This window comes from Penaeus monodon, unplaced genomic scaffold (assembly GCF_015228065.2).
Source record: "Penaeus monodon isolate SGIC_2016 unplaced genomic scaffold, NSTDA_Pmon_1 PmonScaffold_3296, whole genome shotgun sequence".
Classification (NCBI taxonomy): Eukaryota; Metazoa; Arthropoda; class Malacostraca; order Decapoda; family Penaeidae; genus Penaeus; species Penaeus monodon.
Window position 1 is genome coordinate 18,707 of NW_023658006.1, and position 6,881 is coordinate 25,587.

At 40.4% G+C, this 6,881-nt stretch overlaps 1 long non-coding RNA gene across 1 annotated transcript; it reads right to left on the reverse strand.

Moving 5' to 3' along the window:
* Nucleotides 1-5,762: 5,762 nt before the first annotated feature.
* On the reverse strand, nt 5,763-6,543 carry LOC119570598. The gene is made up of 2 exons (XR_005228440.1): nt 6,446-6,543; nt 5,763-5,967 (listed from the first exon to the last, which is right to left on the reverse strand). It is a non-coding gene; the product is annotated as an uncharacterized LOC119570598 (long non-coding RNA).
* Between the last annotated feature and the right edge of the window lie 338 nt (nt 6,544-6,881).

The window sequence follows — 6,881 nt, forward strand, 5'->3', positions numbered from 1 at the left end:
TCAAAATCGTTTTTCAAGAGTCCTTACAAGGACTAGTCATGTGCAAAATACAGGGCTTTTTGTTTGGTAAATATATGTCTTGCTGGGCGGGCAAAGACAATATAATAAGTTAATTCAAGGAATAGAGGAGAGAAACTACCATGTAATCCTTAAAATTAACAGTTAACTCTAAGCACTAGCGCTTTCAGCCAGAGGCTTCATCAGGTGCTGTGAAAGAGGTTAACTGAAGTCTTTATTCCAAAAGATACAATATATACAAGGGAACAAAGACTCCAGAGGAGTCACACGGTAAAGGTGACCGACTTCCGAGGTCCTTCCGGTCATGGCGGGGGGGGGGGGGGGCGCCTGGGGAAGGGCTCCCACTTCCTGAGTACCCTGCCTGCCTCCTTGAAGCTTCCTCTCATCGGTGTGAGGTGACTATGCAACATGCAAAGTAGAAGTCTCATCTCCTCTTCACAGGACATAAGAAAATAACAAAGGGGGGATCCTGGCAGGAACCCTTTGGAGGGCTACTAATGGTCAGGATGGGGGTTAGGTTCTCTACTTGGAGTATCCTGTCTCAACTGCCTGGATCCTGAAAGAAAAACACAGTTTAAAAATCATAAAGTTTAAGTAAAAGGCAGAGGGGAGGGTAATGTCGCAGGACTGAGGACTAGGTTGGGACTTACTACTTACCATCAAAGAAAACTGAGAAGTTACCAGTAAGCCAGAGAAAATGTAAGGCAGGGGTAACTAAACACTAAAAAATACTTAGACCTTTTGTACAAATTTGTAAAAAATATTAAACAGTCAAACCTTGCTTGTTTCTCAGTAACTTCGGTGTTAAAAATACCATTCAAAACATACCAAAAAAGGAAGAAAAGATGTTTCCTCATTACCATTTGTGTGTAAAAAGTAAATGGTAAATACATCGAACTAAAGTCGGTAAAAAATCGGTCAAGAGAGGGGACTGGAAAACACATATCAGAACTTAAATCCTGGTTTACTAGTCCTTAAGAGGTTTTAAGACCATAACCTCTATGATTTAAAAATAAAAAACTAAAATAAAAGTCTATGGAAATCCTGGATAAGTGATGTAACTTTTCAAAGTCTACATAGGATTTCTGTGCTCTGGGTATGGAGGGCCATGTTCCCCAGTTCCTTTGCTGCCTTTGCCTGGGTGAACACCTCGGCTCAGCCTCTCTCTTCTTCTCTTCTGGTATTTTGTCTTTTTTGTTTACATTTTTAAATTGTTTTTGTTAGGAGTATTAGAGATTAAATTGTTGTTTGATTCTTTTAAAGTCTATCTCCTGTGTATCAACTGCAAGGAGACCTTTTGAAATGGGGAAAAGATTTGTTTTTTTTTTTTTCCTTTCTCCTTTTTAATTTTTGAAGTTTTTGTAATTTTTCTTTTGCTCAATTTATTTCTTTTCTTTTCTTTGTAGTGCTGGGTTAGAATGTATTTATTCTTATATGATCTATCTATATATAGTGTAGATCTTTGGTTCTATTTGTAGGAAAAAGTAAATAGCGGAGGGGTGTTGGTATTTGTTGTATCTTTTTCCTTTTTTGATTTTTGCTTCTTTTCCTTTTTTCCAATTTCTCATTTTCATTGTAGTATAAAAGTACAAGAGAATAGTATAAAAAAAAATAACATATATATCCCATAATTATTATTTTTGTTTATATTGCCTTCTCCTTTCCTGTTGGGTATTTCTTTACTTTATGCCATTCTTTTCTATACGCTGTTTCTTTCCTTTTTCTTGTATTTACAAGTTTTCTTTTATTGTTTATTGGTATCTTTAATATATTGGAGAGGTCTAGGGAATTCTGCTCTGACTAGGTGGTCAGCTATAGTCTTTCCTTTTCTCCAAGCTATCATAGGGTGTGAAGCCGTAAACTTCTTTCCCATGGGGTTCCTTCTGCATTTTCTATTACCCACTCCCATATTTCTTTTAGAGAGTAGTTTAGGACTCCTTCTAAGGATGGGGAGTATAGCATGGGAAAAATTAGGCGGTTTTGTTCTGGTCTTAGTTTTCTTTCTAAGATTGTTTCCCTGTTGGCCTCTTTTAATCTTTTTAAAGCAGATCCTAGTGTTCTCTTGCAGTATCCTCTTTTGTGAAGAAACTGACCATGTCTTTTAAAGCTTCTTCTAGTTTGTGTGGCTCACTTACTATTCTTTTAATTCTCAGTGCCTGAGAGTAAGGTAAAGACCTTTTGAGGCTTGGGGGATGGCATGATTGGAAATGCAGGTACTGGTGTGTGTTTGATGGTTTATGGTACACCGAGGTTTGCACTTTTCCTTCTGCATCCAAATACACCATAGTGTCTAGGAAGGGCAACTCCTTTTTGCTGTATTCTACTGTGAAATTCAAGTCTGGGTGTATATTATTTAACTCTTGGTGGTATTCCAAGAGTTCTGCCTCTGTGCCAGTAAAAATTCCAAAGATATCATCAATATATCTATAGAAAACTGCTGGCTGCTTATCTAAATTCTGTCTTCTCTTTTCTATGCTAGCATGTACAAAGATTTCAGCTATAGCCACTGAGACTGAAGCTCCAATTGCTGTTCCTTTGCCTTGATTATAGAAATGGTTGTTGAATCTTAGCAGTGTGCCTTGTAAGACATGATCTATTCCTTCTTTTATTAAATATGGAGGTGGGGCTATGATATTAAAGTCTGTTCTTAGCCTTTCCTTGACATATGCAAAGTTCCTTTCATAGAAATTTGCCACAATCCAAGATGCTTCCTCCTGTGGAATGGAGGGGTACAATGACACTATATCAAAAGAGAAGATAATAGAGCCTGATGGGAACCTTGGTAATGTGGCTATTTTCTTTAAAAAGGCTGTGGTATCTTGCAATCTCTCTGGAAGGAGGTCCAGCAGAGGAGTGAGATACGTTGTTAGCAATCTGTCTACTGGTCTGGTGGAGCATTACATCCACTGAGCACTGGTCTCCCTGGCCATAGGCCTGTATCTGGGTCTTTTTTCTTGTGGGTTTTTGGTAATATATACCAGTGTGGGATTATTGGTTCATGCTCCAGTAGTGCATCTCTTTGGCCTGCCAAAAAACTCCTTCTGTTTCCTCCATCTTTTCCTGAGTTATCCAAGGTATAGAAACGGTTTACTAGGATCTTGCTTTGTCTTTTTATGACTTGAAGGGCTTCATCTGGATTATTTAATGGGATGTATGTTTCTGTATCTGATAAATGTGCTTCACCCATTGCTATATAGCTTTCTTTTTTCAGAACCACTAAAGCCCCATCCTTGTCTGCTTTTTTAATGACTAGGTCTGGGTTTTGAGCTAGGTCTTTAAGGGCCTCTCTTTCTTGTTTGCTCATGTTTGGGAGGCTGCCCTTTAAGATTTTTTCTCCTACTTCCATGGTTTCACAATGGATCATTGTTTCTAAACCTGGAAGTTTTTTGGTAGGAATGCTCTCTCTCTGTTTCAACGGGAGTTGTTTAGGCATATTTCTCCTCTTTTTGTTAAGTGATTCATCATTTACTTGGCCTGGAAAGAGGGAATCTGCAAATCTTTTGTTTATTTGCTCTTTTAATCTATTCATAGAGCTTCCTAGGTTCTCCAAAAGGGCTTTCTTTGGGGGAGGGCCAGGTACAAAAGATCTTCCCTTGCTGAGCACAGAGAGTTGGGTTCTGGTCATGGGTACTTCAGATACTATTAATTCCATCCCCATCTGCCGTACCCTCCTTCTTGCCACTGTCTTCCTCCTGCTGGCCCTTGGGCCCACTGGTAATTTCCTCTTTGAGGAAATCTTCCATGCCTGGGAGGTGGCCTCCATGGTTGAGGTGGCTTATCCAGTGTGGGTTCTGCCCATGGAACCTTTGTTGTTGATAATTTTTGTGGTAGCGGACTTGTTTTGTATCTTTTCTTGCTCTTGTGGAGCTTCTCTCCAGTTCTGTGGGTGGTTTGGGTAGTGAGGTTGCCACCTTCTCTGGTGTGAGACTTGGGGTTTTCTTTGCTCTTTGGGGTAAGGGGTTAGATGGGTTTTCCTCATCTTGTGGGTGGGTACCCGTGTGGGTGGGTGCTGCCTGGCAAATCTTTGCTCTTTCTGTTTCTGGGCAGTTGTTCCACCTGTTTGGGCCCCCTTTGTGTTCTGTTGTATTGCATTTTTTGTTTTTTTCTGTTTCTGTCCGTTTTTTTGGCTGTTTATTATTTTTCCTCCTTTCCTCCTCTGTTTTCCTCTTAGCATTAGCTTTTCAAAGACATCCATTGTCTCAGGGTTTTTTTCTTTTCTTTTGTATTTGTGGAGCCTCTTCATTCTCTATGTTTTGCTCTGTTTCTTGGTTTATCTGTTCTTTGTGTTCAGTTTTGTTTGTATCTTTCTCTATGATCTTATCATTGAGATTGGCAATGACCTTTTCCAACTGGCCTATTGCTCCTACTACCTTTTCCAAGAGCTTATTACAAGCTTCTTCCCTTTCTATAGTCCTGAAGGACAAGGAGGGGAAGGTGGAGTTGGCAGGAATAATTCAAGGGTGCCTGGGCTCCTTATGGTATTGTTCATTGGGAGGGAGATCTGTGTACTGTCCTCTCCCCTTGGGGGTAGGTCAATATGATTATCTCTTTCCTCCGAGGCTTCCTTTTCTGCTTGAGGTGTCTCCTCTGTTTCATTACTAGGAGGTGGAGGTGGGAAGCATGCTTCAATGTTTTGTTCTATTACATTCTCCTGTTCAGTTTCTGTTTGGTTATGTTCTGATTCTTTGTCTTGTTCTTTTTGTTCTTTCTCATTTTCTTGTTCTCTATTTAACTGATCTGGTTCTGTGTTTTCATTTTCTGTTTCTTTCTGTTCATCTTCCAGGGGTTCGGGTTCTTCTGGATGAGAGTTTATGCCTATGTCTCTCATGCATTTCAGAACCATGTCTCTTTCTTCCCCTGTCATTTCCATATTTGTTCTTTCATTCATATACTGTATGAGGGGGGTCCCTTCTTGTAACAGATAGAATTTACTTCTGGGGGGTTGTAGCTTGTCAATTTTTTTAGCGGCAAGCTTAGCTCTGGTATAAGCATCATGGCAGATTCTTCTATAGGAGTGAGGGTATTTTCTTTTCAGTCTATTTTTCTCTTCTATTATTCTCCTCCTCACTTCTACTGTGCTTGCCCTAATTGCTGCTGCCATTAGGCCTTGCCATCTTCTTGCTGCTCCTTGCAAGATCAACTCTCCCATCTCAATTACCCACATGGGTGGTAGGTCCCTCATCCTACTGTCTATGTTCTGCAACATCAGTTCAAATCTATCTGTGACTCCCTTCAATTCACATCTGTCTAGGTATTTTACTATAGCTTGCTGTACTGTTTCCTCTTTATATAATTTTGCCATATCTTTTATTTCTGTTTGTTCATCTTGTGTAGATACGGGGGGGTGGTCTTGTAAATTGTGGATTTCATCTCTGAAAGGGTCTTCAGGGAAGCCTAGCTGTACTTCTCCACCTAGTAATAGGGGTGCCAAGGGGGATGCTTGGACTGCTGGGCTTGTGTTTGCCCAAGCCAGCGGGTGGTTCCATCCTCCTCTCAGGGCTAAGGGGTTGTTCAACAACTGTTTATTTATATTTGTATTTCCTATTGCTTGTTGGAAGACAGGGTCTAAGCTACTTCCCAAAGTTGAGACCATTTCATCTATAATACCCTCCTCTACTGGTCCTTTAGTGTTCTTCCTTATTTTAGTGTTTGCTCGTGTCATAGGCATCTTTCTATAAATATATTTAATTTCTCAGTCTTTTAGTTTCCTTTTCTTATTTTCTGAGTAATTAAAATTGCATATATCACCTTGTTTCTCTCTTTATTCCTTTATCCAAACCATATATTACAAGCTCTGTTTATTATACAGTTTACAATATCTGTGCCAAAGAAATAACAACTGCTGTTTTTCCAGAGGGGTGTGTATGCAGTCCACTTTTGAGGCCAGAGGGAAATCTCCGAGGACAAATTAACACACTGCAGGAAACTCCAGCAGAAGTCTAATGGCACCTGAAAAAATAGAAAGAGGAGATCAGTTAAGATATTCTCACTGTATATATAATTTTAAAAGACTTTGTGTGTACCTGGTCAGCTTTGTTTCATATACTTCATATAATCCTTATAAGGACTGCTCATGTGCTACTTTTGTCTTGCTGGGCTGGCTAAGACAACAAATCCTTAAAAGGACTAATCATGTGAAACATTAGGAAAACAAATTTTTTGTCTTGCTGGGCAGGCAAGGACTGGTATCTAGCTCTCAAACACAAACACAAGTCTTGCTGGGCAGGCAAAGACTAGTACAAACTCGGTCTTTCAAAGAAAGTCTTGCTGGTCAGGCAGAGACTGGTATCAAAATCGTTTTTCAAGAGTCCTTACAAGGACTAGTCATGTGCAAAATACAGGGCTTTTTGTTTGGTAAATATATGTCTTGCTGGGCGGGCAAAGACAATATAATAAGTTAATTCAAGGAATAGAGGAGAGAAACTACCATGTAATCCTTAAAATTAACAGTTAACTCTAAGCACTAGCGCTTTCAGCCAGAGGCTTCATCAGGTGCTGTGAAAGAGGTTAACTGAAGTCTTTATTCCAAAAGATACAATATATACAAGGGAACAAAGACTCCAGAGGAGTCACACGGTAAAGGTGACCGACTTCCGAGGTCCTTCCGGTCATGGCGGGGGGGGGGGGGGGCGCCTGGGGAAGGGCTCCCACTTCCTGAGTACCCTGCCTGCCTCCTTGAAGCTTCCTCTCATCGGTGTGAGGTGACTATGCAACATGCAAAGTAGAAGTCTCATCTCCTCTTCACAGGACATAAGAAAATAACAAAGGGGGATCCTGGCAGGAACCCTTTGGAGGGCTACTAATGGTCAGGATGGGTGGGTTAGGTCTCTACTTGGAGTATCCTGTCTCAACTGCCTGGATCC